Source organism: Syzygium oleosum, unplaced genomic scaffold, assembly GCF_021117445.2.
Source record: "Syzygium oleosum isolate NSW1041296 unplaced genomic scaffold, Sole_v2.1 Sole_v2.19, whole genome shotgun sequence".
In the NCBI taxonomy this organism is placed as follows: domain Eukaryota; kingdom Viridiplantae; phylum Streptophyta; class Magnoliopsida; order Myrtales; family Myrtaceae; genus Syzygium; species Syzygium oleosum.
Window position 1 is genome coordinate 4,020,540 of NW_026607503.1, and position 9,828 is coordinate 4,030,367.

Here is a 9,828-nt window from a genome sequence, read left to right on the forward strand (position 1 = left end):
GTGAATGGTGTGAGTGCTTATAATTTCCCTCAAAATGTCCCGAACGATGTTAATTTGGTTAATCCCATGGTCACAAATGCTCCACCAGTGATGAATGTACCTCCACCAGTGAATATGCCCAATGTTGACCATATCAGACCACCTGCGCCTCAACCGTATCCTCATGTGATAGAAAACCCTCTTTATAGGCCACCACTACCCGTTAATTCCAACATGGAGCGAGCAAGGGTGAATCGACCTTAATGAGTTCGATCCTAGAGGTCAAGATCCTTGGTTGGGCCAAGCAAAATTTAAGGCCATGGAACCCGAGATAGAGTTGCGAGGCGGTAATGCAACAATTGGCGAGAGAGGAATGCCAAGGCCGAGTGTATAGGAAACCACATCCCGATTGGGTTGACAATATACCATATCCGAGGGGTTTCAAGATGCCAGATTTTGTTTGTATTTACAGGAGAAGAGGATCAGTCAACTGTGGAACATATGGGTCGATTCTTAGCACAATGTGGAGAAGCTAGAACTAATGAGTATTTAAGGTTAAGGTTGTTCCCACTGTCTTTGTCAAAAACAACGTTCACTTGGTATACGAATTTGCCTGCGAATTCTATTCAGACATGGACGGAAATGGAGAGGCAGTTCCACTCTCAATTTTACCGAACGATACCAGAGGTAACGGTAGCCGATTTGGCCAGGATGTATCAATATGGTACCGAAATGGTAGATCAGTTTATTGCACGTTTCAAGAAATCCAGAAACCGATGCTTAACATCACTTACCGAAAAGGAGTTCACGGATTTGGCTTTTAATGGCTTAAGGTTCAACCTTAAAGAAAGATTTGAAGGACAAGCATTTGACGATCTCTTTCAGTTGAACGCACTGGTTTCCAAGTACGAACACTTGTTGAAGGAGAAAGATAAGAAGCCGAATAAGGACAATCGGCATACAGTGGCATTTGCTGAAAATACCGAACAAGGTGATATAGCCGAAGAGGAGAATGAAATAGCTGTAGCAACTATGGTGCTTGAAAAACCATATGTGTGCCCAGCACTAAAGCCAGCCAGGATGAGAGATGCATCCAAGTTCAAGGCCAAGGTGACAAATAACTACTCCTTCGACATCTACAAGTTGGATGAAATATTTGACCTGTTGTTGAAGGATGGAGTGATCAAGTTATCTGAAGGGCAAATAATTCCGCCAAAGGAGGAAATGACAGATAAGAGGTATTGCAAGTGGCATCACTCTATAACTCATGATACGGTGAATTGCATTGTATTTAGGAAGACTATTCAAGAGGCAATTCGCCAAGGCAAGATTAAGTTTGCTGAAGACAAAGGCAAGGCCCCAATGGAAGTGGACACAGACCCTTTCCCGAACATGATTAGCATGGTTAACATACGAGATATGACAGGCGATGATAACAAGCAACTTTGCACTCGTTGTCACCAAGAGCTAATTCATCAGGATCGGGAAATACCCAAGTTCCAATACATGAGAGGAACAAGGGGGAGATATCGATCAGGATCGTTTGTCCGCAGAATAGGTAGACCACAGGTAAAATCTGAGATTGTGCTATCGAAAATTGTACGGTACAAGCTAGAGATCAGGAAGTTCAATCAAGACAAACAGCACATGTTCTCGAAAGAAAAGATGTTAGTCGTAGATATGAGAGGAAGGAATATCACCATGATTCATCGCAACCAGCTTTCCCACTTCGGGAATCGGCCACTCAGGTCCATGAAGAAAAAGAAACATTACCCAAGCCTGCAAAGAAAAAGAACTTATGGCAACGATATAAAGAAGGTGATCCTAAAGTCGGATTGCTTGGAGAACCTAGTGGGAAGTTTGACTATGTGGTTTATTACGGAGACACGGATGACTATACACCTCTATCATTACCAATTGTGCCGACTGGCTGGGGAGATGAGTTTGATGATCCATCACCATCAAATTCCCAGGAAACCCACAAGCGAAAAACAGTTAAGGTGCCACACAATCCTCCCGAAGGAAAATGGTCAACAGTTAAATTGCCAGGACAAGCATCTTACAGAACCATCAAGAGGCGTTTTCAGCAGATGAAAAACAGGCAAAGGAATTTCCAGAATAGACAAGCTAAAGGTACAGCAAAGCAGGATTTACCTTTTACATTTGTCAGTAAGAAAGGTAATTGGGTCTGGAAGAGAAACCCTGATCAAAAAGATCAGATTAAATCAGAACTAGGGAATTTGGGAAATAGCTCTCGAGTTGAAATGAGAAAAGAAGAAGTTTCACAAGCTTCCTCAGACAGTTAATTTTGGGCAGTTCATTGTAGCCCTCAACCCAAGACATCAAGGAAAGGTAGGGCAAAAGAACTTGGGTCATAAATGGTCACGAGGAAATGACAGGAGTTACCGAATTGGCTACTCCAAAATGTCAAAGGAATATGGTCATCCATTACGGATAAATATGATCCATGCTAAACTTCCAGCGGAATATGGAACTAATTTGGTAGTGGAAGAAGATACCGAACACATTTTGGAAAAGGAGATAGCCATGGCAGAATTCCAGTTCCCCGACAAAGAAGCCATTAAGTTTGATAAGGTACCTTCTGAAAAAGCAAAGCATCTAAGATCCTTGGTTATTTCAGGAAAGGTCAATGGTAGGTCTGTCGGTAAAATTTTTGTAGATGCCGGAGCTACTTTGAACCTCGTATCTTACAAGTACTTCAAGAAATTAGGGAAGGATGATGATGACATTATCCCTTCCAATGTTCAGTTGGCTAATTTTCTTGGGGAAGTTACCGAAGTCAAGGGGGCAATAGTGCTGGACTTGATTATAGGGTCCAAGTCGTCCAAAACGACTTTCTTTGTAATAGAGTATGATGGTTCATGTAATCTGCTGCTCGGAAGAGATTGGATACACTCTAATCAGTGCGTACCTTCAACTTTACATCAAGTCTTGGCATTCTGGAATGGCGAGAAAGTGGAATATGTTGAGGCAGATTCGGGATATGCTTCAATCGGGTGGATTGACATTTGCCGAAAATATCGAGACTGTGCACATGAAGGTTATGCTGTTGAAACACCAGGGACAGATCCACAGTCCCTTGCTTATTGTCGCTTCGGGGATGTGAAAGCTGAATGGATCCCTAAGTCAAGCTTGGCATTGAAAGAACTACATACTCTATATGGAAAGCGAGTCAGTATTGCAAGAAGTTTGTGAAAGGTACTTTATACATTTGGCGGAAATGGCGCATCAAAAGGTTGGAGCCTCAGATTGTATAGATGAATGGGAAGACCCATTAGTCAAAGAAGACAGGACAATGGAGGCTCAAGATCCATTATTAGAGGTTGATATAGGAGAGCCTGGTTGTTTCCGCCCAGTGTATGTAAGTACGTTTTTGCAAGGGGGCATGAAAGAAAAGTTCATTAACCTGATCAAAGAGTACAAAGATTGCTTTGCATAGAACTATCATGAAATGCCTGGTTTGTCAAGAGATATTGTAGAGCATCGCCTTCCAATCAAGAAAGGGTTTCGTCCGCATAAACAATTAGCAAGAAGATTTGCTCCAGATGTGGTCGATAAAGTTAAAGAGGAAATAGAAAGGTTGCCGAAGGCAAAATTTATTGAAACAGCCAGGTATGTTGAGTGGCTTTCAAATATTGTCCCTGTGAAAAAGAAGAATGGGAAGCTGAGAGTTTGTATTGACTTTCGGGATTTGAATAATGCTACTCTAAAGGATGAATACCAAATGCCCATGGCAGATATGTTAGTAGACTCAGCATCGGGAAATGAAATGTTATCCCTGATGGATGGTCATTCGGGTTATAACCAGATATTTATCGCTAAGGAAGATGTCCCGAAGACAGCATTTAGATGTCCTGGTGCAATCGGGACTTTTCAGTGGGTGGTTATGCCTTTTGGACTAAAGAATGCAGGAGCTACGTACCAGCGGGCAATGAATTTGATTTTTCATGATATGATCGGTAAATTCTTAGAAGTTTATATTGATGACGTGGTGGTTAAATCAGCCTAAGAAGATCATCTGGATTATCTTGAGCGAGCATTTATTAGGACGAGGAAGTACAAATTGAAGATGAATCCAGCCAAGTGTGCCTTTGGAATATAAGCAGGAAATTTCTTGGGATTTTTGGTCAATCAGAGAGGAATCGAAGTTGACAAGAACAAGACAAAGGCTATCATGGAGCTTTCTCATCCTACGTCAAAGAAACAATTGCAGATGGTGATCGGGAAAATAAACTTTCTAAGAAGATTCATTGCCAATTTGTCTGATAAAATGGAGCCGATGACACAGCTTCTGCGTCTCAAAAAGCAGGATGAATTTATGTGGGAAGAAAAACAACAGAAGGCGGTTGATTTGATCAAAGCTTATCTAATGAATCCGCCTGTATTAGTACCGCCAAAAGCAGGCAAACCACTGAAATTGTACTTATCAGCTACCGATATAACTATCGGGAGTATGTTGGCTCAAGAAAATGAGAATGAGAAAGAACAAGCGGTATATTATTTGAGCAGGGTGTTAACTGATGTTGAAAAAAGATATACCGCAATTGAAAAATTATGTCTATCTTTATACTTTGCTTGTATGAAGTTAAGGTATTATTTGCTGCCAACTACAGTACATGTGATCGGTAAGACTGATATAATAAAATATATGCTATCCCGACCTGTTATAAAAGGGCGTATAGCAAAGTGGGCCTTTATCTTGTCTGAGTTTGATTTGATATGTGCCGATCAAAGCAGTAAAAGGCCAGGCCATTGTTGATTTTCTTACCGAATATTCATGTTTACAACTGGAAGAAAATGAGCAAAGTCTCAGTCAAGTGCTACCATGGACTATGTATTTTGATGGATCGCGTGCTAAGAGCATGGCTGGAGCTGGATTGGTAATAATTTCTCCTGATGGGAAACTTACAAGGTGCGTCTATAAGTTAAATTTTGAATGTTCAAATAATCAAGCCGAATACGAAGCATTGATTATCGGACTAGGAATATTGATTGAGTTGAAAGCACAGTTTATCAAAGTATTCGGTGATTCACAATTAGTGGTGAAGCAATTAAGGGGAGAATACCAGTGTTTGAATGAAAATTTGATTGGTTATTACTATCTAGCTAAGAAGCAATTAGAGCAATTCATGGGGTACGACATAGTCCATGTTAAAAGAGATACAAATTTTGAGGCTAACGAGTTGGCTCAAGTAGCTTCTGGATACCGAATATCAAAAGAGTTGGCTGACATCATAACCACCATAACACTATCGGTACCTTCTATTGAACAAAGAAAGATACCGATAGCAGTTAGCGAGGTAGTCCAAAAAGAGGATTGGAAGCAAAGTATCATCGAGTATTTGAAGAATCCAGATTCAAGAGATCGAAAGCTGAGAAGACAAGCCCAGAAATATGTCGTATTAGGAGAAGAATTATACCGAAAATCCTCAGATGGATTGCTTTTGCGTTGTCTTGATGAAGATAATGCAAAATTGGTTATGGCAGAAACACATGAAGGCGTATGTAGAGCCCATCAAGCAGGAATCAAGATGAGATGGCTGTTAAAAAGGTATGGATATTTTTGGCCAGCAATGATGCAGGATTGTATCAATTATGCCAAAGCATGTCTTTCATGTCAAAAACATGGACCGTTGCAACATGTACCTGCTATGGAGCTCCATTCTGTTATAAAGCCGTGGCCATTCAAAGGATGGGCAATGGATATAATTGGTAAGATCTATCCATCCTCTTCTCATAAGCACAGTTACATTTTGTTAGCCACAGATTATTTTACGAAGTGGGTGAAGGCCATTCCATACAAGAGTATAACACAAAAGACCGTGATCAAATTTATGGAGGAAAATATAATTCATCGATTCGGCTTGCCTGAATCAATTACCGCGGATCAAGGTACAGTGTTCACTGGAAGTGAAGTAAAGGAATTTGCGCGATCAAGAGGAATCAAAATGATTTATTCCACACTATACTATCCTCAAGCAAATGGACAAGCTGAGGCTACTAACAAGGTTGTTATTGGTCTGATCAAGAAACATCTAGAAGAAAATCCAAGGGAATGGGATACTTTATTGTCAACAGTATTGTGGGCATACCGAACGTCACGAAGATCAAGTACAGGTATCAGCCCTTATATGCTTACATATGGACAAGAGGCAGCTTTACCAATGGAAATAACAGTGCAATCTTTAAGAGTCCAATTACAGAGTGAAATGTTGCCTGAAGATTATAAAGATTGGATGCATATAAATCTAGATGAATTAGATGAAGTTCGTGAGGCTTCTTTGGATCAGTTGATTGCACAAAAGAGAAGAGTAGCCAGAGCTTTTAACAAAAGAGTTAAAGTTAAGCAGTTTGTGGTAGGGGATCTAGTATGGAAAGCGATATTGCCTTTTAATCTCCAAAATAGAGAATTCGGTAAATGGTCATCAAATTGGGAAGGACCCTATTTAGTTACCGAAGTGCTAAGTGGGAATGCATACAGGTTGATGGATGTCAATGGAAAAGAACTATCACGTTCTATAAATGGGAAATTCTTGAAGAAATATCATCCATCAATCTGGGAAACATAAGGAGATTTATTCATCCACTAAAAGTCAAAATACATTCTGATCTTGATTACAAAGATTTGCAGATCCTTAACAAGTTTGAGATTTTGGGCTACAAGATTAGAATGTAAGGCAAGATTCGGGTGAAGTTCAGAAAGTTGTTCTTCAAGATACTTCATGTGACGAGAATGGAAGCGGACAACTTCAAACTTCTCCCAAGCTTCTCGAAGCAATTGCCTGTACCTGTTTGAAGAAACTTCAACCATAGATCTAATTCGAGAAATTTCATCTCTGATCACTCTCCGTTCTACACGACGATGATTCAAAAAGAAAGTAAGGAGTCGACGTGCCATCTCAACGTCATCTTTAGCTTGAGTACAAGACTCCTGGGTTTGAGCATATTCAGCCTTAGAATCTTGCAATCGGGAAAACTCCTTCTCAATCTGAAGTTGAAGAGCATCAGCTTCCACAACAACAGGTTCCAAATTCCAAATCTCCCTCACATTATGTTTGAATGTATCAAAGTTATCAGGGAATAAAGAACATAGCTCCCAGACCAGATCCAGAAAGGTAGAATCTGCAGACAGAAATACTTTGGATTTGAAGAAGTCTGTCAGGTCGGTAATTTCTACCTTATGATTGTTGTTCAATAATAAAGCATGGTGTCCTTGAGACAGTAGTTTGTGTAGTTGCCTCCATAAGGATCGATCACCTATAGAGAATGAAGCAAGTTGTCCATGTTAAAGGGAATGAAGAATGGTCGTCAAAGTTCAACTTTGATAATGTTCAGTAGAAAGTTTACCTTCATAAGTATTACGACCATTTTGTGATCGAGACCAAAGAAGCAGCTGAGATGAAGAACCATGTGAAGACATCATGAACAGGATTGTGAGTTTGCAGGGAATCTGTGGCAAGCTTAAGCAGTTATAAAAGGGAGCAGATCGTGGAGGATAATGTGTCAGAATTTTCTTGGAGAGATGGGATGGAGATGGAATTTGATTCATGCGTGTGGATAAACAGTTATTAAGTTGGTAACCAATAAGTTCAGAGAGAATGAATGAGAGGGAAGATTAGCGTTTAATCTTTCAGTTACGCAAGTTGCAGGGGAACAGTTATCTTTGAGTTGATTCAAGTATCCAAAAGAACCAGACAAAGATAAGGAGCGACATTTGGGTAGAACGTTTGAGTTACCGATTGCTAAAATATCTTTGAATATACAGCATCGGGAATTTGCTCTGTCGGGATATTCTACAATTAAGCAAATGCAAGGAAGACCAAGAATAGAATCCAACAAGTGGTTTCGGCATTTTATCTCCAATTAGCCAATAGGGTCTTGGCTTCAGTTACAAAGTCTCTTAATCTAGTCTCTAGCCTGTAGTTTTCATCCATGATCTCTGCCATTTTCTTCTCATGAACCTTAACTAACCCAGCAGTATTATCAAACTCTTTCTCCAATTCCCTACATTTCTGCATCTTGCGTCTAAGTGTGGGAGAAAAGTTTGAGACTGCGAATTTCTGATCTACAATTTGAGCATCCACCATCCTCAGTTCTGCTTCAAGTTCTGCTTTTCTGGCCTCCAAGCTTTGAAGTTTGCTTGCCTCAACCTTAAAATGATTATAGAAGAGATGAGCATCTTCACGCTTGCGGGCTAACTCATCTTGGATTGCCAGTCCTCGGCTTTCTCCAAAGAGAAGATGGGGGAGATGATCAAGATTGATTCTGATTGTAGTCACAGCATCTACAAAGCCAACAGCGAAGAGATCAATCTTGTCTTGAAATGAATCAGACAAGATAAAGGATGGATGGCCAGAGCATATTTCCTGGAAAAGATTCCTCGCTTGGCGTTCTTTGTCAGAGTCAATGATCAACTTCCCATAACCAGGCTCTAATAGGTTTAAGAGCAGTTCCCACTTAGCTTTAGCCACTTCTCTAGGAACGTCGGCAAGCATTGACAAAGTTGAAGGCCCTGAGGAATCAGCAGTCATTGAAGAACTGGGATGAGTACCTGCCAATATTCTTTCCAACTCCTCCCGTTCTGCTAAAGAGAAAATTTCTATCTGAGCAGATGGATTGGGCACAGCAGAGGATGTTGAGGGAGGTAAAGCAGTGATAGTCTGAGAAGTTGGTGGCACTTGCACACTCAAAGGTTCCTGAATCGTCGTTTCTTCAAGCGTTGGAAGCTCTTGAGGTGCAGAAGCAGGTATGTAAGAAGCTGCAGTTGTAACATATGTGTATCAGATAACTGAATAGAAATTTCGAGTCAAATACAGGGCAATGACATTTACTAGTAAGAGCTAGAGGAAGATTTTCTTCAGGTTCTATGACATTGGTAGAAGTATCCTGCGTTGGTATACTCTCTTGAGAATCTGAAATAGGAGGTTGATCTTGAACCAACTCAGCAGTAACTTCTATCAAAGAAGCAGGAATCACTGGTGAAAGATCTGGGTCTGATATGATAAGAGCCTTGCTAGGAGAAGGAATAGGGGAAGCAACACTGGATGGATCAGTCTTGGGAGTATCTGGATTAATCAAAAGACATACAGGTTAGTGCTAATATGCACATTGCTAATCTCCATAAATAAAGCAAGAGAAGTACCTCTTGGTGTGCGCGGTTTCATCATAGCTCGAAGCGTGAGCTCTGAAGATTGATCAGATGTTGGAGGACCCTTTGGAGATTCTGAGGAACGAATAATTACTTTTCTAAAATCACGTTTTGCTAGTGCTTTCTTTGGAGCAATAGAGTCTGAAGTTTTTCTTTTCTTGCTCACTGCGAGAGTATGATGTTAAATGGGAGGCTGAAAATCAAACAAAACATATATTGAAAGTCATAATCAAATTACCTTTGGAGGGTTCTATTAACTTGGTTGGAGGCATATTCACAGCCTCAATTGCTTTTGATGCTACAGGAGGAACAACATCTCTTATTTTTGAAAGAATCAGGTCCAGAGGATCTGAAAACACAGTCTTTTGATAATCCTTCCACCAAAGGTCAAAATCGGCTGAAGAGTAATCGGAGTAGCCAGTGAATTCGATGACACGGGACAATTGGTAGATACCCCGTATCAACGTGGTCAGTTCATTAAAAGGCTGATCATCCTTCAGCTTGCAAGTTAATTTATCAAAAGAAGCAACAGAGAAAGTGTAAAGGGCAGGAATAGGAACTCCTTGAATTAACCCAAGTTGCCTGGCACAGTATTGGGGAGAATAGATTTCAAAGCCAGCAGCAAACCTGCCTTTTGTTGAAAATCTCACAGGGAGATCAACAGAAGTCAAGACAGATTG